Source organism: Pristiophorus japonicus, unplaced genomic scaffold (genome assembly GCF_044704955.1).
Source record: "Pristiophorus japonicus isolate sPriJap1 unplaced genomic scaffold, sPriJap1.hap1 HAP1_SCAFFOLD_270, whole genome shotgun sequence".
Taxonomy (NCBI): Eukaryota; Metazoa; Chordata; class Chondrichthyes; family Pristiophoridae; genus Pristiophorus; species Pristiophorus japonicus.
Window position 1 is genome coordinate 160,535 of NW_027252450.1, and position 24,213 is coordinate 184,747.

General features: G+C 45.6%; 15 non-coding genes across 15 annotated transcripts; all 15 read right to left on the minus strand.

Annotated features, from left to right (window-relative positions):
* Positions 1-634: 634 nt before the first annotated feature.
* Positions 635-705, minus strand: trnag-gcc (transfer RNA glycine (anticodon GCC)). Its single transcript has one exon. It is a non-coding gene; the product is annotated as a tRNA-Gly (tRNA).
* A 1,404-nt stretch (positions 706-2,109) lies between these two features.
* Positions 2,110-2,180, minus strand: trnag-gcc (transfer RNA glycine (anticodon GCC)). Its single transcript has one exon. It is a non-coding gene; the product is annotated as a tRNA-Gly (tRNA).
* Positions 2,181-3,584: 1,404 nt separating this feature from the next.
* On the minus strand, positions 3,585-3,655 carry trnag-gcc (transfer RNA glycine (anticodon GCC)). Its single transcript has one exon. It is a non-coding gene; the product is annotated as a tRNA-Gly (tRNA).
* Positions 3,656-5,059: 1,404 nt separating this feature from the next.
* trnag-gcc (transfer RNA glycine (anticodon GCC)) lies at positions 5,060-5,130 on the minus strand. Its single transcript has one exon. It is a non-coding gene; the product is annotated as a tRNA-Gly (tRNA).
* A 1,404-nt stretch (positions 5,131-6,534) lies between these two features.
* On the minus strand, positions 6,535-6,605 carry trnag-gcc (transfer RNA glycine (anticodon GCC)). Its single transcript has one exon. It is a non-coding gene; the product is annotated as a tRNA-Gly (tRNA).
* A 1,404-nt stretch (positions 6,606-8,009) lies between these two features.
* trnag-gcc (transfer RNA glycine (anticodon GCC)) lies at positions 8,010-8,080 on the minus strand. The gene has a single exon. It is a non-coding gene; the product is annotated as a tRNA-Gly (tRNA).
* Positions 8,081-9,484: 1,404 nt separating this feature from the next.
* trnag-gcc (transfer RNA glycine (anticodon GCC)) lies at positions 9,485-9,555 on the minus strand. Its single transcript has one exon. It is a non-coding gene; the product is annotated as a tRNA-Gly (tRNA).
* A 1,404-nt stretch (positions 9,556-10,959) lies between these two features.
* On the minus strand, positions 10,960-11,030 carry trnag-gcc (transfer RNA glycine (anticodon GCC)). The gene has a single exon. It is a non-coding gene; the product is annotated as a tRNA-Gly (tRNA).
* A 1,404-nt stretch (positions 11,031-12,434) lies between these two features.
* Positions 12,435-12,505, minus strand: trnag-gcc (transfer RNA glycine (anticodon GCC)). The gene has a single exon. It is a non-coding gene; the product is annotated as a tRNA-Gly (tRNA).
* A 1,404-nt stretch (positions 12,506-13,909) lies between these two features.
* Positions 13,910-13,980, minus strand: trnag-gcc (transfer RNA glycine (anticodon GCC)). Its single transcript has one exon. It is a non-coding gene; the product is annotated as a tRNA-Gly (tRNA).
* Positions 13,981-16,859: 2,879 nt separating this feature from the next.
* On the minus strand, positions 16,860-16,930 carry trnag-gcc (transfer RNA glycine (anticodon GCC)). Its single transcript has one exon. It is a non-coding gene; the product is annotated as a tRNA-Gly (tRNA).
* Positions 16,931-18,334: 1,404 nt separating this feature from the next.
* Positions 18,335-18,405, minus strand: trnag-gcc (transfer RNA glycine (anticodon GCC)). Its single transcript has one exon. It is a non-coding gene; the product is annotated as a tRNA-Gly (tRNA).
* A 1,404-nt stretch (positions 18,406-19,809) lies between these two features.
* On the minus strand, positions 19,810-19,880 carry trnag-gcc (transfer RNA glycine (anticodon GCC)). Its single transcript has one exon. It is a non-coding gene; the product is annotated as a tRNA-Gly (tRNA).
* Positions 19,881-21,285: 1,405 nt separating this feature from the next.
* Positions 21,286-21,356, minus strand: trnag-gcc (transfer RNA glycine (anticodon GCC)). The gene has a single exon. It is a non-coding gene; the product is annotated as a tRNA-Gly (tRNA).
* A 1,404-nt stretch (positions 21,357-22,760) lies between these two features.
* Positions 22,761-22,831, minus strand: trnag-gcc (transfer RNA glycine (anticodon GCC)). Its single transcript has one exon. It is a non-coding gene; the product is annotated as a tRNA-Gly (tRNA).
* Between the last annotated feature and the right edge of the window lie 1,382 nt (positions 22,832-24,213).

A 24,213-nucleotide genomic window follows, 5' to 3' on the forward strand; every position in this document is an offset into this window, starting at 1 on the left:
TACCTGTATGTATGAATGACTTCAACGACTGATGTACCAAAATACCCAGGTCTCAATACCCCTCCGCTTTTACAAATCGGTCAACATTCAGATAACATTCTACCTTCAAGGTTTTGCCACCAAAGTGGATAAACTCACACTTATCTTCATTATATGGCATCTGCCATCCACCGAATCTGTCCAATTCCGCTGCAGCCTCCGAGCAGCTCGCACTGCAACCCAGCTTGGTGTGATTTGCAAAGTTGGAGATATTACATTGATGGAATTATTGAAAATCGCCACAGCTCGAGGAAACGGTACCGCCGCTCCTTTCTGCTCCTCCTTATTAAACTGCCGCCCAGACTTGCTCCCGCTCTTTCAACACCCGCTCATCTCTGCTGCCGTGCTGCAAACAGCCACTCCTGTGTGTTCTCGCTTTTTAAATTGCCGCTTCCCTCTGCTCGTGCTATTTGAAAAATAACTCAAATCCTTTACTCCCTCACGTTGCAAGCGATCCTCACTGCTCCCGCTCTTTATACCGAAGGATATCTGTGCCCCCGCTCATTTAACAGCCGCTCCTCTCTGTGTGCGCTCTTGAAACAGTCGGGAAGTTCAATTTTTAAATACACGCTTTCTGAAATAGTTCCATAAACACTGCATTGGCCGGGAATCGAACCCGGGTCTCCCGCGTGGCAGGCGAGAATTCTACCCCTGAACCACCAATGCTCACGTTACGAACACATTCAAGTTTAAAGATAGTGCAATTAGTGTTTAATTTTTGTTAATAAAAGGCGAAGAACAACAAAGCACCTCATATTCTGAAGATAGAAACATAGAAACTTAGAAAGTAGGTGCAGGAGTTGGCCATTCGTCCCTTCCAGCCAGCACCACCATTCAATATGATCATGGCTGAGCATGCAACTTCACTTCCCCTTCCTGATTTCTCTCCATGCCCCTTGATCACTTTAGCCGTAAGGGCCATATCTCACTGTCTTTTGAGTATATCTATCCAACTGGCTTCCACATCTTTCTGTGGTACAGAATTCCACAGGTTCACAATGATCTGAGTGAAGAAGATGCTCCTCGTGTCGGTCCTAAATGGCTTACACTTTATCCTTAGACAGTGACCGCTGGTACTGGGCTTCCTTTATTCGGACTGCGGGAACCTTTTTACGCCATCAAACCTGTCCATTCCCGACCAAATTTTAAATGTTTCTATGAGCTCCCCTCTCATTCTTCTAAATTCCAGCGAGTATAAGCCTCGTCGATCCAGTCTTTCTTCATGTCAGTCCTGCCATCCCTGGAATCAATCTGGTGAATATTCGCTACACTCCCTCAAAAGCAAGAATGTCCTTCCTCAGATTAGATGATCATAACTGCACACAATACTCAAGGTCTGGTCTCAGCAAGGTGCTGTACAAGTCTCCATGCTCCGATACCCTAATCTCCTCGCTATGAAGGCCAGCATGACATTTGGCTTCCTTTACTGCATGCTGTACCTGTATGTATGAATGACTTCAACGACTGATGTACCAAAATACCCAGGTCTCAATACCCCTCCGCTTTTACAAATCGGTCAACATTCAGATAACATTCTACCTTCAAGGTTTTGCCACCAAAGTGGATAAACTCATACTTATCTTCATTATATGGCATCTGCCATCCACCGAATCTGTCCAATTCCGCTGCAGCCTCCTAGCAGCTCGCACTGCAACCCAGCTTGGTGTGATTTGCAAAGTTGGAGATATTACATTGATGGAATTATTGAAAATCGCCACAGCTCGAGGAAACGGTACCGCCGCTCCTTTCTGCTCCTCCTTATTAAACTGCCGCCCAGACTTGCTCCCGCTCTTTCAACACCCGCTCATCTCTGCTGCCGTGCTGCAAACAGCCACTCCTGTGTGTTCTCGCTTTTTAAATTGCCGCTTCCCTCTGCTCGTGCTATTTGAAAAATAACTCAAATGCTTTACTCCCTCACGTTGCAAGCGATCCTCACTGCTCCCGCTCTTTATACCGAAGGATATCTGTGCCCACGCTCATTTAACAGCCGCTCCTCTCTGTGTACGCTCTTGAAACAGTCGGGAAGTTCAATTTTTAAATACACGCTTTCTGAAATACTTCCATAAACACTGCATTGGCCGGGAATCGAACCCGGGTCTCCCGCGTGGCAGGCGAGAATTCTACCCCTGAACCACCAATGCTCACGTTACGAACACATTCAAGTTTAAAGATAGTGCAATTAGTGTTTAATTTTTGTTAATAAAAGGCGAAGAACAACAAAGCACCTCATATTCTGAAGATAGAAACATAGAAACTTAGAAAGTAGGTGCAGGAGTAGGCCATTCGTCCCTTCCAGCCAGCACCACCATTCAATATGATCATGGCTGAGCATGCAACTTCACTTCCCCTTCCTGATTTCTCTCCATGCCCCTTGATCACTTTAGCCGTAAGGGCCATATCTCACTGTCTTTTGAGTATATCTATCCAACTGGCTTCCACATCTTTCTGTGGTACATAATTCCACAGGTTCACAATGATCTGAGTGAAGATGATTCTCCTCGTGTCGGTCCTAAATGGTTTACACTTTATCCTTAGACAGTGACCGCTGGTACTGGGCTTCCTTTATTCGGACTGCGGGAACCTTTTTACGCCATCAAACCTGTCCATTCCCGACCAAATTTTAAATGTTTCTATGAGCTCCCCTCTCATTCTTCTAAATTCCAGCGAGTATAAGCCTAGTCGATCCAATCTTTCTTCATGTCAGTCCTGCCATCCCTGGAATCAATCTGGTGAATATTCGCTACACTCCCTCAAAAGCAAGAATGTCCTTCCTCAGATTAGATGATCATAACTGCACACAATACTCAAGGTCTGGTCTCAGCAAGGTGCTGTACAAGTCTCCATGCTCCGATACCCTAATCTCCTCGCTATGAAGGCCAGCATGACATTTGGCTTCCTTTACTGCATGCTGTACCTGTATGTATGAATGACTTCAACGACTGATGTACCAAAATACCCAGGTCTCAATACCCCTCCGCTTTTACAAATCGGTCAACATTCAGATAACATTCTACCTTCAAGGTTTTGCCACCAACGTGGATAAACTCACACTTATCTTCATTATATGGCATCTGCCATCCACCGAATCTGTCCAATTCCGCTGCAGCCTCCTAGCAGCTCGCACTGCAACCCAGCTTGGTGTGATTTGCAAAGTTGGAGATATTACATTGATGGAATTATTGAAAATCGCCACAGCTCGAGGAAACGGTACCGCCGCTCCTTTCTGCTCCTCCTTATTAAACTGCCGCCCAGACTTGCTCCCGCTCTTTCAACACCCGCTCATCTCTGCTGCCGTGCTGCAAACAGCCAGTCCTGTGTGTTCTCGCTTTTTAAATTGCCGCTTCCCTCTGCTCGTGCTATTTGAAAAATAACTCAAATCCTTTACTCCCTCACGTTGCAAGCGATCCTCACTGCTCCCTCTCTTTATACCGAAGGACATCTGTGCCCCCGCTCATTTAACAGCCGCTCCTCTCTGTGTACGCTCTTGAAACAGTCGGGAAGTTCAATTTTTAAATACACGCTTTCTGAAATACTTCCATAAACACTGCATTGGCCGGGAATCGAAACCGGGTTTCCCGCGTGGCAGGCGATAATTCTACCCCTGAACCACCAATGCTCACGTTACGAACACATTCAAGTTTAAAGATAGTGCAATTAGTGTTTAATTTTTGTTAATAAAAGGCGAAGAACAACAAAGCACCTCATATTCTGAAGATAGAAACATAGAAACTTAGAAAGTAGGTGCAGGAGTAGGCCATTCGTCCCTTCCAGCCAGCACCACCATTCAATATGATCATGGCTGAGCATGCAACTTCACTTCCCCTTCCTGATTTCTCTCCATGCCCCTTGATCACTTTAGCCGTAAGGGCCATATCTCACTGTCTTTTGAGTATATCTATCCAACTGGCTTCCACATCTTTCTGTGGTACAGAATTCCACAGGTTCACAATGATCTGAGTGAAGAAGATGCTCCTCGTGTCGGTCCTAAATGGCTTACACTTTATCCTTAGACAGTGACCGCTGGTACTGGGCTTCCTTTATTCGGACTGCGGGAACCTTTTTACGCCATCAAACCTGTCCATTCCCGACCAAATTTTAAATGTTTCTATGAGCTCCCCTCTCATTCTTCTAAATTCCAGCGAGTATAAGCCTCGTCGATCCAGTCTTTCTTCATGTCAGTCCTGCCATCCCTGGAATCAATCTGGTGAATATTCGCTACACTCCCTCAAAAGCAAGAATGTCCTTCCTCAGATTAGATGATCATAACTGCACACAATACTCAAGGTCTGGTCTCAGCAAGGTGCTGTACAAGTCTCCATGCTCCGATACCCTAATCTCCTCGCTATGAAGGCCAGCATGACATTTGGCTTCCTTTACTGCATGCTGTACCTGTATGTATGAATGACTTCAACGACTGATGTACCAAAATACCCAGGTCTCAATACCCCTCCGCTTTTACAAATCGGTCAACATTCAGATAACATTCTACCTTCAAGGTTTTGCCACCAAAGTGGATAAACTCATACTTATCTTCATTATATGGCATCTGCCATCCACCGAATCTGTCCAATTCCGCTGCAGCCTCCTAGCAGCTCGCACTGCAACCCAGCTTGGTGTGATTTGCAAAGTTGGAGATATTACATTGATGGAATTATTGAAAATCGCCACAGCTCGAGGAAACGGTACCGCCGCTCCTTTCTGCTCCTCCTTATTAAACTGCCGCCCAGACTTGCTCCCGCTCTTTCAACACCCGCTCATCTCTGCTGCCGTGCTGCAAACAGCCACTCCTGTGTGTTCTCGCTTTTTAAATTGCCGCTTCCCTCTGCTCGTGCTATTTGAAAAATAACTCAAATGCTTTACTCCCTCACGTTGCAAGCGATCCTCACTGCTCCCGCTCTTTATACCGAAGGATATCTGTGCCCACGCTCATTTAACAGCCGCTCCTCTCTGTGTACGCTCTTGAAACAGTCGGGAAGTTCAATTTTTAAATACACGCTTTCTGAAATACTTCCATAAACACTGCATTGGCCGGGAATCGAACCCGGGTCTCCCGCGTGGCAGGCGAGAATTCTACCCCTGAACCACCAATGCTCACGTTACGAACACATTCAAGTTTAAAGATAGTGCAATTAGTGTTTAATTTTTGTTAATAAAAGGCGAAGAACAACAAAGCACCTCATATTCTGAAGATAGAAACATAGAAACTTAGAAAGTAGGTGCAGGAGTAGGCCATTCGTCCCTTCCAGCCAGCACCACCATTCAATATGATCATGGCTGAGCATGCAACTTCACTTCCCCTTCCTGATTTCTCTCCATGCCCCTTGATCACTTTAGCCGTAAGGGCCATATCTCACTGTCTTTTGAGTATATCTATCCAACTGGCTTCCACATCTTTCTGTGGTACAGAATTCCACAGGTTCACAATGATCTGAGTGAAGAAGATGCTCCTCGTGTCGGTCCTAAATGGCTTACACTTTATCCTTAGACAGTGACCGCTGGTACTGGGCTTCCTTTATTCGGACTGCGGGAACCTTTTTACGCCATCAAACCTGTCCATTCCCGACCAAATTTTAAATGTTTCTATGAGCTCCCCTCTCATTCTTCTAAATTCCAGCGAGTATAAGCCTCGTCGATCCAGTCTTTCTTCATGTCAGTCCTGCCATCCCTGGAATCAATCTGGTGAATATTCGCTACACTCCCTCAAAAGCAAGAATGTCCTTCCTCAGATTAGATGATCATAACTGCACACAATACTCAAGGTCTGGTCTCAGCAAGGTGCTGTACAAGTCTCCATGCTCCGATACCCTAATCTCCTCGCTATGAAGGCCAGCATGACATTTGGCTTCCTTTACTGCATGCTGTACCTGTATGTATGAATGACTTCAACGACTGATGTACCAAAATACCCAGGTCTCAATACCCCTCCGCTTTTACAAATCGGTCAACATTCAGATAACATTCTACCTTCAAGGTTTTGCCACCAAAGTGGATAAACTCATACTTATCTTCATTATATGGCATCTGCCATCCACCGAATCTGTCCAATTCCGCTGCAGCCTCCTAGCAGCTCGCACTGCAACCCAGCTTGGTGTGATTTGCAAAGTTGGAGATATTACATTGATGGAATTATTGAAAATCGCCACAGCTCGAGGAAACGGTACCGCCGCTCCTTTCTGCTCCTCCTTATTAAACTGCCGCCCAGACTTGCTCCCGCTCTTTCAACACCCGCTCATCTCTGCTGCCGTGCTGCAAACAGCCACTCCTGTGTGTTCTCGCTTTTTAAATTGCCGCTTCCCTCTGCTCGTGCTATTTGAAAAATAACTCAAATGCTTTACTCCCTCACGTTGCAAGCGATCCTCACTGCTCCCGCTCTTTATACCGAAGGATATCTGTGCCCACGCTCATTTAACAGCCGCTCCTCTCTGTGTACGCTCTTGAAACAGTCGGGAAGTTCAATTTTTAAATACACGCTTTCTGAAATACTTCCATAAACACTGCATTGGCCGGGAATCGAACCCGGGTCTCCCGCGTGGCAGGCGAGAATTCTACCCCTGAACCACCAATGCTCACGTTACGAACACATTCAAGTTTAAAGATAGTGCAATTAGTGTTTAATTTTTGTTAATAAAAGGCGAAGAACAACAAAGCACCTCATATTCTGAAGATAGAAACATAGAAACTTAGAAAGTAGGTGCAGGAGTAGGCCATTCGTCCCTTCCAGCCAGCACCACCATTCAATATGATCATGGCTGAGCATGCAACTTCACTTCCCCTTCCTGATTTCTCTCCATGCCCCTTGATCACTTTAGCCGTAAGGGCCATATCTCACTGTCTTTTGAGTATATCTATCCAACTGGCTTCCACATCTTTCTGTGGTACATAATTCCACAGGTTCACAATGATCTGAGTGAAGATGATTCTCCTCGTGTCGGTCCTAAATGGTTTACACTTTATCCTTAGACAGTGACCGCTGGTACTGGGCTTCCTTTATTCGGACTGCGGGAACCTTTTTACGCCATCAAACCTGTCCATTCCCGACCAAATTTTAAATGTTTCTATGAGCTCCCCTCTCATTCTTCTAAATTCCAGCGAGTATAAGCCTAGTCGATCCAATCTTTCTTCATGTCAGTCCTGCCATCCCTGGAATCAATCTGGTGAATATTCGCTACACTCCCTCAAAAGCAAGAATGTCCTTCCTCAGATTAGATGATCATAACTGCACACAATACTCAAGGTCTGGTCTCAGCAAGGTGCTGTACAAGTCTCCATGCTCCGATACCCTAATCTCCTCGCTATGAAGGCCAGCATGACATTTGGCTTCCTTTACTGCATGCTGTACCTGTATGTATGAATGACTTCAACGACTGATGTACCAAAATACCCAGGTCTCAATACCCCTCCGCTTTTACAAATCGGTCAACATTCAGATAACATTCTACCTTCAAGGTTTTGCCACCAACGTGGATAAACTCACACTTATCTTCATTATATGGCATCTGCCATCCACCGAATCTGTCCAATTCCGCTGCAGCCTCCTAGCAGCTCGCACTGCAACCCAGCTTGGTGTGATTTGCAAAGTTGGAGATATTACATTGATGGAATTATTGAAAATCGCCACAGCTCGAGGAAACGGTACCGCCGCTCCTTTCTGCTCCTCCTTATTAAACTGCCGCCCAGACTTGCTCCCGCTCTTTCAACACCCGCTCATCTCTGCTGCCGTGCTGCAAACAGCCAGTCCTGTGTGTTCTCGCTTTTTAAATTGCCGCTTCCCTCTGCTCGTGCTATTTGAAAAATAACTCAAATCCTTTACTCCCTCACGTTGCAAGCGATCCTCACTGCTCCCTCTCTTTATACCGAAGGACATCTGTGCCCCCGCTCATTTAACAGCCGCTCCTCTCTGTGTACGCTCTTGAAACAGTCGGGAAGTTCAATTTTTAAATACACGCTTTCTGAAATACTTCCATAAACACTGCATTGGCCGGGAATCGAAACCGGGTTTCCCGCGTGGCAGGCGATAATTCTACCCCTGAACCACCAATGCTCACGTTACGAACACATTCAAGTTTAAAGATAGTGCAATTAGTGTTTAATTTTTGTTAATAAAAGGCGAAGAACAACAAAGCACCTCATATTCTGAAGATAGAAACATAGAAACTTAGAAAGTAGGTGCAGGAGTAGGCCATTCGTCCCTTCCAGCCAGCACCACCATTCAATATGATCATGGCTGAGCATGCAACTTCACTTCCCCTTCCTGATTTCTCTCCATGCCCCTTGATCACTTTAGCCGTAAGGGCCATATCTCACTGTCTTTTGAGTATATCTATCCAACTGGCTTCCACATCTTTCTGTGGTACAGAATTCCACAGGTTCACAATGATCTGAGTGAAGAAGATGCTCCTCGTGTCGGTCCTAAATGGCTTACACTTTATCCTTAGACAGTGACCGCTGGTACTGGGCTTCCTTTATTCGGACTGCGGGAACCTTTTTACGCCATCAAACCTGTCCATTCCCGACCAAATTTTAAATGTTTCTATGAGCTCCCCTCTCATTCTTCTAAATTCCAGCGAGTATAAGCCTCGTCGATCCAGTCTTTCTTCATGTCAGTCCTGCCATCCCTGGAATCAATCTGGTGAATATTCGCTACACTCCCTCAAAAGCAAGAATGTCCTTCCTCAGATTAGATGATCATAACTGCACACAATACTCAAGGTCTGGTCTCAGCAAGGTGCTGTACAAGTCTCCATGCTCCGATACCCTAATCTCCTCGCTATGAAGGCCAGCATGACATTTGGCTTCCTTTACTGCATGCTGTACCTGTATGTATGAATGACTTCAACGACTGATGTACCAAAATACCCAGGTCTCAATACCCCTCCGCTTTTACAAATCGGTCAACATTCAGATAACATTCTACCTTCAAGGTTTTGCCACCAAAGTGGATAAACTCATACTTATCTTCATTATATGGCATCTGCCATCCACCGAATCTGTCCAATTCCGCTGCAGCCTCCTAGCAGCTCGCACTGCAACCCAGCTTGGTGTGATTTGCAAAGTTGGAGATATTACATTGATGGAATTATTGAAAATCGCCACAGCTCGAGGAAACGGTACCGCCGCTCCTTTCTGCTCCTCCTTATTAAACTGCCGCCCAGACTTGCTCCCGCTCTTTCAACACCCGCTCATCTCTGCTGCCGTGCTGCAAACAGCCACTCCTGTGTGTTCTCGCTTTTTAAATTGCCGCTTCCCTCTGCTCGTGCTATTTGAAAAATAACTCAAATGCTTTACTCCCTCACGTTGCAAGCGATCCTCACTGCTCCCGCTCTTTATACCGAAGGATATCTGTGCCCACGCTCATTTAACAGCCGCTCCTCTCTGTGTACGCTCTTGAAACAGTCGGGAAGTTCAATTTTTAAATACACGCTTTCTGAAATACTTCCATAAACACTGCATTGGCCGGGAATCGAACCCGGGTCTCCCGCGTGGCAGGCGAGAATTCTACCCCTGAACCACCAATGCTCACGTTACGAACACATTCAAGTTTAAAGATAGTGCAATTAGTGTTTAATTTTTGTTAATAAAAGGCGAAGAACAACAAAGCACCTCATATTCTGAAGATAGAAACATAGAAACTTAGAAAGTAGGTGCAGGAGTAGGCCATTCGTCCCTTCCAGCCAGCACCACCATTCAATATGATCATGGCTGAGCATGCAACTTCACTTCCCCTTCCTGATTTCTCTCCATGCCCCTTGATCACTTTAGCCGTAAGGGCCATATCTCACTGTCTTTTGAGTATATCTATCCAACTGGCTTCCACATCTTTCTGTGGTACATAATTCCACAGGTTCACAATGATCTGAGTGAAGATGATTCTCCTCGTGTCGGTCCTAAATGGTTTACACTTTATCCTTAGACAGTGACCGCTGGTACTGGGCTTCCTTTATTCGGACTGCGGGAACCTTTTTACGCCATCAAACCTGTCCATTCCCGACCAAATTTTAAATGTTTCTATGAGCTCCCCTCTCATTCTTCTAAATTCCAGCGAGTATAAGCCTAGTCGATCCAATCTTTCTTCATGTCAGTCCTGCCATCCCTGGAATCAATCTGGTGAATATTCGCTACACTCCCTCAAAAGCAAGAATGTCCTTCCTCAGATTAGATGATCATAACTGCACACAATACTCAAGGTCTGGTCTCAGCAAGGTGCTGTACAAGTCTCCATGCTCCGATACCCTAATCTCCTCGCTATGAAGGCCAGCATGACATTTGGCTTCCTTTACTGCATGCTGTACCTGTATGTATGAATGACTTCAACGACTGATGTACCAAAATACCCAGGTCTCAATACCCCTCCGCTTTTACAAATCGGTCAACATTCAGATAACATTCTACCTTCAAGGTTTTGCCACCAACGTGGATAAACTCACACTTATCTTCATTATATGGCATCTGCCATCCACCGAATCTGTCCAATTCCGCTGCAGCCTCCTAGCAGCTCGCACTGCAACCCAGCTTGGTGTGATTTGCAAAGTTGGAGATATTACATTGATGGAATTATTGAAAATCGCCACAGCTCGAGGAAACGGTACCGCCGCTCCTTTCTGCTCCTCCTTATTAAACTGCCGCCCAGACTTGCTCCCGCTCTTTCAACACCCGCTCATCTCTGCTGCCGTGCTGCAAACAGCCAGTCCTGTGTGTTCTCGCTTTTTAAATTGCCGCTTCCCTCTGCTCGTGCTATTTGAAAAATAACTCAAATCCTTTACTCCCTCACGTTGCAAGCGATCCTCACTGCTCCCTCTCTTTATACCGAAGGACATCTGTGCCCCCGCTCATTTAACAGCCGCTCCTCTCTGTGTACGCTCTTGAAACAGTCGGGAAGTTCAATTTTTAAATACACGCTTTCTGAAATACTTCCATAAACACTGCATTGGCCGGGAATCGAAACCGGGTTTCCCGCGTGGCAGGCGATAATTCTACCCCTGAACCACCAATGCTCACGTTACGAACACATTCAAGTTTAAAGATAGTGCAATTAGTGTTTAATTTTTGTTAATAAAAGGCGAAGAACAACAAAGCACCTCATATTCTGAAGATAGAAACATAGAAACTTAGAAAGTAGGTGCAGGAGTAGGCCATTCGTCCCTTCCAGCCAGCACCACCATTCAATATGATCATGGCTGAGCATGCAACTTCACTTCCCCTTCCTGATTTCTCTCCATGCCCCTTGATCACTTTAGCCGTAAGGGCCATATCTCACTGTCTTTTGAGTATATCTATCCAACTGGCTTCCACATCTTTCTGTGGTACAGAATTCCACAGGTTCACAATGATCTGAGTGAAGAAGATGCTCCTCGTGTCGGTCCTAAATGGTTTACACTTTATCCTTAGACAGTGACCGCTGGTACTGGGCTTCCTTTATTCGGACTGCATGAACCTTTTTACGCCATCAAACCTGTCCATTCCCGACCAAATTTTAAATGTTTCTATGAGCTCCCCTCTCATTCTTCTAAATTCCAGCGAGTATAAGCCTCGTCGATCCAGTCTTTCTTCATGTCAGTCCTGCCATCCCTGGAATCAATCTGGTGAATATTCGCTACACTCCCTCAAAAGCAAGAATGTCCTTCCTCAGATTAGATGATCATAACTGCACACAATACTCAAGGTCTGGTCTCAGCAAGGTGCTGTACAAGTCTCCATGCTCCGATACCCTAATCTCCTCGCTATGAAGGCCAGCATGACATTTGGCTTCCTTTACTGCATGCTGTACCTGTATGTATGAATGACTTCAACGACTGATGTACCAAAATACCCAGGTCTCAATACCCCTCCGCTTTTACAAATCGGTCAACATTCAGATAACATTCTACCTTCAAGGTTTTGCCACCAAAGTGGATAAACTCACACTTATCTTCATTATATGGCATCTGCCATCCACCGAATCTGTCCAATTCCGCTGCAGCCTCCTAGCAGCTCGCACTGCAACCCAGCTTGGTGTGATTTGCAAAGTTGGAGATATTACATTGATGGAATTATTGAAAATCGCCACAGCTCGAGGAAACGGTACCGCCGCTCCTTTCTGCTCCTCCTTATTAAACTGCCGCCCAGACTTGCTCCCGCTCTTTCAACACCCGCTCATCTCTGCTGCCGTGCTGCAAACAGCCACTCCTGTGTGTTCTCGCTTTTTATATTGCCGCTTCTCTCTGCTCGTGCTATTTGAAAAATAACTCAAATCCTTTACTCCCTCACGTTACAAGCGATCCTCACTGCTCCCGCTCTTTGTACCGAAGGATATCTGTGCCCCCGCTCATTTAACAGCCGCTCCTCTCTGTGTACGCTCTTGAAACAGTCGGGAAGTTTAATTTTTAAATGCACGCTTTCTGAAATACTTCCATAAACACTGCATTGGCCAGGAATCGAACCCGGGTCTCCCGCGTGGCAGGCGAGAATTCTACCCCTGAACCACCAATGCTCACATTAGGAACACATTCAAGTTTAAAGATAGTGCAATTAGTGTTTAATTTTTGTTAATAAAAGGCGAAGAACAACAAAGCACCTCATATTCTGAAGATAGAAACATAGAAACTTAGAAAGTAGGTGCAGGAGTTGGCCATTCCTCCCTTCCAGCCAGCACCACCATTCAATATGATCATGGCTGAGCATGCAACTTCACTTCCCCTTCCTGATTTCTCTCCATGCCCCTTGATCACTTTAGCCGTAAGGGCCATATCTCACTGTCTTTTGAGTATATCTATCCAACTGGCTTCCACATCTTTCTGTGGTACAGAATTCCACAGGTTCACAATGATCTGAGTGAAGAAGATGCTCCTCGTGTCGGTCCTAAATGGTTTACACTTTATCCTTAGACAGTGACCGCTGGTACTGGGCTTCCTTTATTCGGACTGCGGGAACTTTTTACGCCATCAAACCTGTCCATTCCCGACCAAATTTTAAATGTTTCTATGAGCTCCCCTCTCATTCTTCTAAATTCCAGCGAGTATAAGCCTCGTCGATCCAGTCTTTCTTCATGTCAGTCCTGCCATCCCTGGAATCAATCTGGTGAATATTCGCTACACTCCCTCAAAAGCAAGAATGTCCTTCCTCAGATTAGATGATCATAACTGCACACAATACTCAAGGTCTGGTCTCAGCAAGGTGCTGTACAAGTCTCCATGCTCCGATACCCTAATCTCCTCGCTATGAAGGCCAGCATGACATTTGGCTTCCTTTACTGCATGCTGTACTTGTATGTATGAATGACTTCAACGACTGATGTACCAAAATACCCAGGTCTCAATACCCCTCCGCTTTTACAAATCGGTCAACATTCAGATAACATTCTACCTTCAAGGTTTTGCCACCAAAGTGGATAAACTCACACTTATCTTCATTATATGGCATCTGCCATCCACCGAATCTGTCCAATTCCGCTGCAGCCTCCTAGCAGCTCGCACTGCAACCCAGCTTGGTGTGATTTGCAAAGTTGGAGATATTACATTGATGGAATTATTGAAAATCGCCACAGCTCGAGGAAACGGTACCGCCGCTCCTTTCTGCTCCTCCTTATTAAACTGCCGCCCAGACTTGCTCCCGCTCTTTCAACACCCGCTCATCTCTGCTGCCGTGCTGCAAACAGCCACTCCTGTGTGTTCTCGCTTTTTATATTGCCGCTTCTCTCTGCTCGTGCTATTTGAAAAATAACTCGAATCCTTTACTCCCTCACGTTACAAGCGATCCTCACTGCTCCCGCTCTTTGTACCGAAGGATATCTGTGCCCCCGCTCATTTAACAGCCGCTCCTCTCTGTGTACGCTCTTGAAACAGTCGGGGAAGTTTAATTTTTAAATACACGCTTTCTGAAATACTTCCATAAACACTGCATTGGCCGGGAATCGAACCCGGGTCTCCCGTGTGGCAGGCGAGAATTCTACCCCTGAACCACCAATGCTCACATTACGAGCACATTCAAGTTTAAAGATAGTGCAATTAGTGTTTAATTTTTGTTCATAAAAGGCGAAGAACAACAAAGCACCTCATATTCTGAAGATAGAAACATAGAAACTTAGAAAGTAGGTGCAGGAGTAGGCCATTTGTCCCTTCCAGCCAGCACCACCATTCAATATGATCATGGCTGAGCATGCAACTTCACTTCCCCTTCCTGATTTCTCTCCATGCCCCTTGATCACTTTAGCCGTAAGGGCCATATCTCACTGTCTTTTGAGTATATCTATCCAACTGGCTTCCACATCTTTCTGTGGTACAGAATTCCACAGGTTCACAATGATCTGAGTGAAGAAGATGCTCCTCGTGTCGGTCCTAAATGGTTTACACTTTATCCTTAGACAGTGACCGCTGGTACTGGGCTTCCTTTATTCGGACTGCGGGAACCTTTTTACGCCATCAAACCTGTCCATTCCCGACCAAATTTTAAATGTTTCTATGAGCTCCCCTCTCATTCTTCTAAATTCCAGCGAGTATAAGCCTCGTCGATCCAGTCTTTCTTCATGTCAGTCCTGCCATCCCTGGAATCAATCTGGTGAATATTCGCTACACTCCCTCAAAAGCAAGAATGTCCTTCCTCAGATTAGATGATCATAACTGCACACAATACTCAAGGTCTGGTCTCAGCAAGGTGCTGTACAAGTCTCCATGCTCCGATACCCTAATCTCCTCGCTATGAAGGCCAGCATGACATTTGGCTTCCTTTACTGCATGCTGTACCTGTATGTATGAATGACTTCAACGACTGATGTACCAAAATACCCAGGTCTCAATACCCCTCCGCTTTTACAAATCGGTCCACATTCAGATAACATTCTACCTTCAAGGTTTTGCCACCAAAGTGGATAAACTCACACTTATCTTCATTATATGGCATCTGCCATCCACCGAATCTGTCCAATTCCGCTGCAGCCTCCTAGCAGCTCGCACTGCAACCCAGCTTGGTGTGATTTGCAAAGTTGGAGATATTACATTGATGGAATTATTGAAAATCGCCACAGCTCGAGGAAACGGTACCGCCGCTCCTTTCTGCTCCTCCTTATTAAACTGCCGCCCAGACTTGCTCCCGCTCTTTCAACACCCGCTCATCTCTGCTGCCGTGCTGCAAACAGCCACTCCTGTGTGTTCTCGCTTTTTAAATTGCCGCTTCCCTCTGCTCGTGCTATTTGAAAAATAACTCAAATCCTTTACTCCCTCACGTTACAAGCGATCCTCACTGCTCCCGCTCTTTGTACCGAAGGATATCTGTGCCCCCGCTCATTTAACAGCCGCTCCTCTCTGTGTACGCTCTTGAAACAGTCGGGAAGTTTAATTTTTAAATGCACGCTTTCTGAAATACTTCCATAAACACTGCATTGTCCAAGAATCGAACCCGGGTCTCCCGCGTGGCAGGCGAGAATTCTACCCCTGAACCACCAATGCTCACATTAGGAACACATTCAAGTTTAAAGATAGTGCAATTAGTGTTTAATTTTTGTTAATAAAAGGCGAAGAACAACAAAGCACCTCATATTCTGAAGATAGAAACATAGAAACTTAGAAAGTAGGTGCAGGAGTTGGCCATTCCTCCCTTCCAGCCAGCACCACCATTCAATATGATCATGGCTGAGCATGCAACTTCACTTCCCCTTCCTGATTTCTCTCCATGCCCCTTGATCACTTTAGCCGTAAGGGCCATATCTCACTGTCTTTTGAGTATATCTATCCAACTGGCTTCCACATCTTTCTGTGGTACAGAATTCCACAGGTTCACAATGATCTGAGTGAAGAAGATGCTCCTCGTGTCGGTCCTAAATGGCTTACACTTTATCCTTAGACAGTGACCGCTGGTACTGGGCTTCCTTTATTCGGACTGCGGGAACCTTTTTACGCCATCAAACCTGTCCATTCCCGACCAAATTTTAAATGTTTCTATGAGCTCCCCTCTCATTCTTCTAAATTCCAGCGAGTATAAGCCTCGTCGATCCAGTCTTTCTTCATGTCAGTCCTGCCATCCCTGGAATCAATCTGGTGAATATTCGCTACACTCCCTCAAAAGCAAGAATGTCCTTCCTCAGATTAGATGATCATAACTGCACACAATACTCAAGGTCTGGTCTCAGCAAGGTGCTGTACAAGTCTCCATGCTCCGATACCCTAATCTCCTCGCTATGAAGGCCAGCATGACATTTGGCTTCCTTTACTGCATGCTGTACCTGTATGTATGAATGACTTCAACGACTGATGTACCAAAATACCCAGGTCTCAATACCCCTCCGCTTTTACAAATCGGTCAACATTCAGATAACATTCTACCTTCAAGGTTTTGCCACCAAAGTGGATAAACTCACACTTATCTTCATTATATGGCATCTGCCATCCACCGAATCTGTCCAATTCCGCTGCAGCCTCCTAGCAGCTCGCACTGCAACCCAGCTTGGTGTGATTTGCAAAGTTGGAGATATTACATTGATGGAATTATTGAAAATCGCCACAGCTCGAGGAAACGGTACCGCCGCTCCTTTCTGCTCCTCCTTATTAAACTGCCGCCCAGACTTGCTCCCGCTCTTTCAACACCCGCTCATCTCTGCTGCCGTGCTGCAAACAGCCACTCCTGTGTGTTCTCGCTTTTTAAATTGCCGCTTCCCTCTGCTCGTGCTATTTGAAAAATAACTCAAATGCTTTACTCCCTCACGTTGCAAGCGATCCTCACTGCTCCCGCTCTTTATACCGAAGGATATCTGTGCCCACGCTCATTTAACAGCCGCTCCTCTCTGTGTACGCTCTTGAAACAGTCGGGAAGTTCAATTTTTAAATACACGCTTTCTGAAATACTTCCATAAACACTGCATTGGCCGGGAATCGAACCCGGGTCTCCCGCGTGGCAGGCGAGAATTCTACCCCTGAACCACCAATGCTCACGTTACGAACACATTCAAGTTTAAAGATAGTGCAATTAGTGTTTAATTTTTGTTAATAAAAGGCGAAGAACAACAAAGCACCTCATATTCTGAAGATAGAAACATAGAAACTTAGAAAGTAGGTGCAGGAGTAGGCCATTCGTCCCTTCCAGCCAGCACCACCATTCAATATGATCATGGCTGAGCATGCAACTTCACTTCCCCTTCCTGATTTCTCTCCATGCCCCTTGATCACTTTAGCCGTAAGGGCCATATCTCACTGTCTTTTGAGTATATCTATCCAACTGGCTTCCACATCTTTCTGTGGTACATAATTCCACAGGTTCACAATGATCTGAGTGAAGATGATTCTCCTCGTGTCGGTCCTAAATGGTTTACACTTTATCCTTAGACAGTGACCGCTGGTACTGGGCTTCCTTTATTCGGACTGCGGGAACCTTTTTACGCCATCAAACCTGTCCATTCCCGACCAAATTTTAAATGTTTCTATGAGCTCCCCTCTCATTCTTCTAAATTCCAGCGAGTATAAGCCTAGTCGATCCAATCTTTCTTCATGTCAGTCCTGCCATCCCTGGAATCAATCTGGTGAATATTCGCTACACTCCCTCAAAAGCAAGAATGTCCTTCCTCAGATTAGATGATCATAACTGCACACAATACTCAAGGTCTGGTCTCAGCAAGGTGCTGTACAAGTCTCCATGCTCCGATACCCTAATCTCCTCGCTATGAAGGCCAGCATGACATTTGGCTTCCTTTACTGCATGCTGTACCTGTATGTATGAATGACTTCAACGACTGATGTACCAAAATACCCAGGTCTCAATACCCCTCCGCTTTTACAAATCGGTCAACATTCAGATAACATTCTACCTTCAAGGTTTTGCCACCAACGTGGATAAACTCACACTTATCTTCATTATATGGCATCTGCCATCCACCGAATCTGTCCAATTCCGCTGCAGCCTCCTAGCAGCTCGCACTGCAACCCAGCTTGGTGTGATTTGCAAAGTTGGAGATATTACATTGATGGAATTATTGAAAATCGCCACAGCTCGAGGAAACGGTACCGCCGCTCCTTTCTGCTCCTCCTTATTAAACTGCCGCCCAGACTTGCTCCCGCTCTTTCAACACCCGCTCATCTCTGCTGCCGTGCTGCAAACAGCCAGTCCTGTGTGTTCTCGCTTTTTAAATTGCCGCTTCCCTCTGCTCGTGCTATTTGAAAAATAACTCAAATCCTTTACTCCCTCACGTTGCAAGCGATCCTCACTGCTCCCTCTCTTTATACCGAAGGACATCTGTGCCCCCGCTCATTTAACAGCCGCTCCTCTCTGTGTACGCTCTTGAAACAGTCGGGAAGTTCAATTTTTAAATACACGCTTTCTGAAATACTTCCATAAACACTGCATTGGCCGGGAATCGAAACCGGGTTTCCCGCGTGGCAGGCGATAATTCTACCCCTGAACCACCAATGCTCACGTTACGAACACATTCAAGTTTAAAGATAGTGCAATTAGTGTTTAATTTTTGTTAATAAAAGGCGAAGAACAACAAAGCACCTCATATTCTGAAGATAGAAACATAGAAACTTAGAAAGTAGGTGCAGGAGTAGGCCATTCGTCCCTTCCAGCCAGCACCACCATTCAATATGATCATGGCTGAGCATGCAACTTCACTTCCCCTTCCTGATTTCTCTCCATGCCCCTTGATCACTTTAGCCGTAAGGGCCATATCTCACTGTCTTTTGAGTATATCTATCCAACTGGCTTCCACATCTTTCTGTGGTACAGAATTCCACAGGTTCACAATGATCTGAGTGAAGAAGATGCTCCTCGTGTCGGTCCTAAATGGTTTACACTTTATCCTTAGACAGTGACCGCTGGTACTGGGCTTCCTTTATTCGGACTGCATGAACCTTTTTACGCCATCAAACCTGTCCATTCCCGACCAAATTTTAAATGTTTCTATGAGCTCCCCTCTCATTCTTCTAAATTCCAGCGAGTATAAGCCTCGTCGATCCAGTCTTTCTTCATGTCAGTCCTGCCATCCCTGGAATCAATCTGGTGAATATTCGCTACACTCCCTCAAAAGCAAGAATGTCCTTCCTCAGATTAGATGATCATAACTGCACACAATACTCAAGGTCTGGTCTCAGCAAGGTGCTGTACAAGTCTCCATGCTCCGATACCCTAATCTCCTCGCTATGAAGGCCAGCATGACATTTGGCTTCCTTTACTGCATGCTGTACCTGTATGTATGAATGACTTCAACGACTGATGTACCAAAATACCCAGGTCTCAATACCCCTCCGCTTTTACAAATCGGTCAACATTCAGATAACATTCTACCTTCAAGGTTTTGCCACCAAAGTGGATAAACTCACACTTATCTTCATTATATGGCATCTGCCATCCACCGAATCTGTCCAATTCCGCTGCAGCCTCCTAGCAGCTCGCACTGCAACCCAGCTTGGTGTGATTTGCAAAGTTGGAGATATTACATTGATGGAATTATTGAAAATCGCCACAGCTCGAGGAAACGGTACCGCCGCTCCTTTCTGCTCCTCCTTATTAAACTGCCGCCCAGACTTGCTCCCGCTCTTTCAACACCCGCTCATCTCTGCTGCCGTGCTGCAAACAGCCACTCCTGTGTGTTCTCGCTTTTTATATTGCCGCTTCTCTCTGCTCGTGCTATTTGAAAAATAACTCAAATCCTTTACTCCCTCACGTTACAAGCGATCCTCACTGCTCCCGCTCTTTGTACCGAAGGATATCTGTGCCCCCGCTCATTTAACAGCCGCTCCTCTCTGTGTACGCTCTTGAAACAGTCGGGAAGTTTAATTTTTAAATGCACGCTTTCTGAAATACTTCCATAAACACTGCATTGGCCAGGAATCGAACCCGGGTCTCCCGCGTGGCAGGCGAGAATTCTACCCCTGAACCACCAATGCTCACATTAGGAACACATTCAAGTTTAAAGATAGTGCAATTAGTGTTTAATTTTTGTTAATAAAAGGCGAAGAACAACAAAGCACCTCATATTCTGAAGATAGAAACATAGAAACTTAGAAAGTAGGTGCAGGAGTTGGCCATTCCTCCCTTCCAGCCAGCACCACCATTCAATATGATCATGGCTGAGCATGCAACTTCACTTCCCCTTCCTGATTTCTCTCCATGCCCCTTGATCACTTTAGCCGTAAGGGCCATATCTCACTGTCTTTTGAGTATATCTATCCAACTGGCTTCCACATCTTTCTGTGGTACAGAATTCCACAGGTTCACAATGATCTGAGTGAAGAAGATGCTCCTCGTGTCGGTCCTAAATGGCTTACACTTTATCCTTAGACAGTGACCGCTGGTACTGGGCTTCCTTTATTCGGACTGCGGGAACCTTTTTACGCCATCAAACCTGTCCATTCCCGACCAAATTTTAAATGTTTCTATGAGCTCCCCTCTCATTCTTCTAAATTCCAGCGAGTATAAGCCTCGTCGATCCAGTCTTTCTTCATGTCAGTCCTGCCATCCCTGGAATCAATCTGGTGAATATTCGCTACACTCCCTCAAAAGCAAGAATGTCCTTCCTCAGATTAGATGATCATAACTGCACACAATACTCAAGGTCTGGTCTCAGCAAGGTGCTGTACAAGTCTCCATGCTCCGATACCCTAATCTCCTCGCTATGAAGGCCAGCATGACATTTGGCTTCCTTTACTGCATGCTGTACCTGTATGTATGAATGACTTCAACGACTGATGTACCAAAATACCCAGGTCTCAATACCCCTCCGCTTTTACAAATCGGTCAACATTCAGATAACATTCTACCTTCAAGGTTTTGCCACCAAAGTGGATAAACTCACACTTATCTTCATTATATGGCATCTGCCATCCACCGAATCTGTCCAATTCCGCTGCAGCCTCCTAGCAGCTCGCACTGCAACCCAGCTTGGTGTGATTTGCAAAGTTGGAGATATTACATTGATGGAATTATTGAAAATCGCCGCAGCTCGAGGAAACGGTACCGCCGCTCCTTTCTGCTCCTCCTTATTAAACTGCCGCCCAGACTTGCTCCCGCTCTTTCAACACCCGCTCATCTCTGCTGCCGTGCTGCAAACAGCCACTCCTGTGTGTTCTCGCTTTTTAAATTGCTGCTTCCCTCTGCTCGTGCTATTTGAAAAATAACTCAAATCCTTTACTCCCTCACGTTACAAGCGATCCTCACTGCTCCCGCTCTTTATACCGAAGGATATCTGTGCCCCCGCTCATTTAACAGCCGCTCCTCTCTGTGTACGCTCTTGAAACAGTCGGGAAAGTTTAATTTTTAAATACACGCTTTCTGAAATACTTCCATAAACACTGCATTGGCCGGGAATCGAACCCGGGTCTCCCATGTGGCAGGCGAGAATTCTACCCCTGAACCACCAATGCTCACATTACGAACACATTCAAGTTTAAAGATAGTGCAATTAGTGTTTAATTTTTGTTAATATAAGGCGAAGAACAACAAAGCACCTCATATTCTGAAGATAGAAACATAGAAACTTAGAAAGTAGGTGCAGGAGTAGGCCATTTGTCCCTTCCAGCCAGCACCACCATTCAATATGATCATGGCTGAGCATGCAACTTCACTTCCCCTTCCTGATTTCTCTCCATGCCCCTTGATCACTTTAGCCGTAAGGGCCATATCTCACTGTCTTTTGAGTATATCTATCCAACTGGCTTCCACATCTTTCTGTGGTACAGAATTCCACAGGTTCACAATGATCTGAGTGAAGAAGATGCTCCTCGTGTCGGTCCTAAATGGTTTACACTTTATCCTTAGACAGTGACCGCTGGTACTGGGCTTCCTTTATTCGGACTGCGGGAACTTTTTACGCCATCAAACCTGTCCATTCCCGACCAAATTTTAAATGTTTCTATGAGCTCCCCTCTCATTCTTCTAAATTCCAGCGAGTATAAGCCTCGTCGATCCAGTCTTTCTTCATGTCAGTCCTGCCATCCCTGGAATCAATCTGGTGAATATTCGCTACACTCCCTCAAAAGCAAGAATGTCCTTCCTCAGATTAGATGATCATAACTGCACACAATACTCAAGGTCTGGTCTCAGCAAGGTGCTGTACAAGTCTCCATGCTCCGATACCCTAATCTCCTCGCTATGAAGGCCAGCATGACATTTGGCTTCCTTTACTGCATGCTGTACTTGTATGTATGAATGACTTCAACGACTGATGTACCAAAATACCCAGGTCTCAATACCCCTCCGCTTTTACAAATCGGTCAACATTCAGATAACATTCTACCTTCAAGGTTTTGCCACCAAAGTGGATAAACTCACACTTATCTTCATTATATGGCATCTGCCATCCACCGAATCTGTCCAATTCCGCTGCAGCCTCCTAGCAGCTCGCACTGCAACCCAGCTTGGTGTGATTTGCAAAGTTGGAGATATTACATTGATGGAATTATTGAAAATCGCCACAGCTCGAGGAAACGGTACCGCCGCTCCTTTCTGCTCCTCCTTATTAAACTGCCGCCCAGACTTGCTCCCGCTCTTTCAACACCCGCTCATCTCTGCTGCCGTGCTGCAAACAGCCACTCCTGTGTGTTCTCGCTTTTTATATTGCCGCTTCTCTCTGCTCGTGCTATTTGAAAAATAACTCGAATCCTTTACTCCCTCACGTTACAAGCGATCCTCACTGCTCCCGCTCTTTGTACCGAAGGATATCTGTGCCCCCGCTCATTTAACAGCCGCTCCTCTCTGTGTACGCTCTTGAAACAGTCGGGGAAGTTTAATTTTTAAATACACGCTTTCTGAAATACTTCCATAAACACTGCATTGGCCGGGAATCGAACCCGGGTCTCCCGTGTGGCAGGCGAGAATTCTACCCCTGAACCACCAATGCTCACATTACGAGCACATTCAAGTTTAAAGATAGTGCAATTAGTGTTTAATTTTTGTTAATATAAGGCGAAGAACAACAAAGCACCTCATATTCCGAAGATAGAAACATAGAAACTTAGAAAGTAGGTGCAGGAGTAGGCCATTTGTCCCTTCCAGCCAGCACCACCATTCAATATGATCATGGCTGAGCATGCAACTTCACTTCCCCTTCCTGATTTCTCTCCATGCCCCTTGATCACTTTAGCCGTAAGGGCCATATCTCACTGTCGTTTGAGTATATCTATCCAACTGGCTTCCACATCTTTCTGTGGTACAGAATTCCACAGGTTCACAATGATCTGAGTGAAGAAGATGCTCCTCGTGTCGGTCCTAAATGGTTTACACTTTATCCTTAGACAGTGACCGCTGGTACTGGGCTTCCTTTATTCGGACTGCGGGAACCTTTTTACGCCATCAAACCTGTCCATTCCCGACCAAATTTTAAATGTTTCTATGAGCTCCCCTCTCATTCTTCTAAATTCCAGCGAGTATAAGCCTCGTCGATCCAGTCTTTCTTCATGTCAGTCCTGCCATCCCTGGAATCAATCTGGTGAATATTCGCTACACTCCCTCAAAAGCAAGAATGTCCTTCCTCAGATTAGATGATCATAACTGCACACAATACTCAAGGTCTGGTCTCAGCAAGGTGCTGTACAAGTCTCCATGCTCCGATACCCTAATCTCCTCGCTATGAAGGCCAGCATGACATTTGGCTTCCTTTACTGCATGCTGTACCTGTATGTATGAATGACTTCAACGACTGATGTACCAAAATACCCAGGTCTCAATACCCCTCCGCTTTTACAAATCGGTCCACATTCAGATAACATTCTACCTTCAAGGTTTTGCCACCAAAGTGGATAAACTCACACTTATCTTCATTATATGGCATCTGCCATCCACCGAATCTGTCCAATTCCGCTGCAGCCTCCTAGCAGCTCGCACTGCAACCCAGCTTGGTGTGATTTGCAAAGTTGGAGATATTACATTGATGGAATTATTGAAAATCGCCACAGCTCGAGGAAACGGTACCGCCGCTCCTTTCTGCTCCTCCTTATTAAACTGCCGCCCAGACTTGCTCCCGCTCTTTCAACACCCGCTCATCTCTGCTGCCGTGCTGCAAACAGCCACTCCTGTGTGTCTCGCTTTTTAAATTGCTGCTTCCCTCTGCTCGTGCTATTTGAAAAATAACTCAAATCCTTTACTCCCTCACGTTACAAGCGATCCTCACTGCTCCCATTCTTTGTACCGAAGGATATCTGTGCCCCCGCTCATTTAACAGCGGCTCCTCTCTGTGTACGCTCTTGAAACAGTCGGGAAGTTTAATTTTTAAATGCACGCTTT